At 64.8% G+C, this 1440-nt stretch overlaps 1 pseudogene; it reads right to left on the bottom strand.

Moving 5' to 3' along the window:
- Positions 1–795: 795 nt before the first annotated feature.
- On the bottom strand, positions 796–1438 carry LOC103268491 (annotated as a pseudogene).
- Positions 1439–1440: the final 2 nt, after the last annotated feature.

Raw genomic sequence — 1440 nt, forward strand, 5'->3', positions numbered from 1 at the left:
CAAAAAAAAAAAAAAAAAAAAGAGGCAGGACTTTTTCAACCTCAAATATTTGGCATTTTAAAACATCATATTAAAAGTGGACTTCTCCTGACACCTATAATAAACATGAAATTGTAAAAATATTTTTTTTCTTTTCCCCAAACCCCCAAAATAAGTTTTTTTAATTGGGAGAAAAGGACTTAAGTTTTCAAGAAGTTCCATTTAGAAAGGGAATGACGAGGCGCTACAGAAAATAAACGACTAAGCGTCATGACAGCATTTTATTTCGTCTATGTGGCTAGGCTATATTTTAACACCTTCCCGGTTGAAGACGGCACGTCAGACACGGATAAGAAACCGGTGATCTGAAATTAAAGTCCCAGGTATGTTACATATTGCTATCAGGCAGACACGGAGCGCGTAAGCATTTTGCACTTGACTTGGGGTCGAACTCGCGGTCCCCAGGGATCGAGGAGGAGGAAGGTGTCTTGCACGGAAGGCCGCGTTTCCTTTGCTTTTCTTGTAATGCCCCTCGAACGTACCCGCTCCGGCTCACAGTTCCTTGGGAAACGTGCAAACCGGAAAAGCCGCGGAAACCACCGCGGAAGGCAAGAAAGGACAGGCGACGTGACGCCCTGCGCCGTCGGCGTTGGTGGTTTCTGCCGGAACCCTGCCGTTCTCCTGCCATCACGTTGCAGCAAATGCACCGAAGGTGGCTCGGCAGCGGGATCCGGGGCGCGCGCCGGGCGGCCCGCCCGGCCCGGCCCCACGCGCGCCCGGCAGAGGCGCCGGGGAAGCTGGGACAGCGGCTGCCGCTCAGAGGGCCGGCGAGGCTCCCCCTCCGCCCGCAGGGGCAGCGGGCGACGTCAGCTCGGAGCGCTCCGCCGCCACCGGCCGTCTCAGCAGCGCCGCCGCGGACAGGTGCCCGCCCGGCCGCGCGCCCTTGCGGGGAGCGCGGCCGCCTGCGCCCTCCTCCCGCTCCGCCCCCCGCTCCTCCTCCCGCTGCCTCTGCCCAAGCGTCCGAGCGGCGGCGGGCACCGGCAGCCAGGGGACCTGGGGGTGCAGCAGGCAGGACGGGCGCTGCAGCAGGTGACAGTAGCCCCACGGGCTCGGAGGCGGACTCTGCGCGGCGCCGCCCCCGGCCCCCTGCATGATACTCTCGATGCTGAAGGAGGTGCCGCCGCCTCCCGCCCGCGGCGCGGGGCGCTTGCCCTCCTCCCACGCCTGGGCGCCCAGCGCGGGCGGCCGCGCCGGGAGGGCGCCGGGGGATCGCCCGGTCCGCGCCTTCCGCTCTCCTCGGGGCCTCGGCGCGGGCCGGGGCCGGGGCCGGGAGCAGCAGGCAACGGAGGGGATGCGGGTGCAGCAGCGCGCACGGGCGACTCCCGGGGGCGGCGGCGGCGGCGGCGGCGGCGGCGTATGCCCCCGGGACCGGCGGCGGCGGGGCCGGGAGCCCGAGCAGGA

The sequence above is a fragment of the Carlito syrichta genome, unplaced genomic scaffold (assembly GCF_000164805.1).
Source record: "Carlito syrichta isolate Samal-C Ts95f unplaced genomic scaffold, Tarsius_syrichta-2.0.1 Scaffold308839, whole genome shotgun sequence".
Taxonomy (NCBI): domain Eukaryota; kingdom Metazoa; phylum Chordata; class Mammalia; order Primates; family Tarsiidae; genus Carlito; species Carlito syrichta.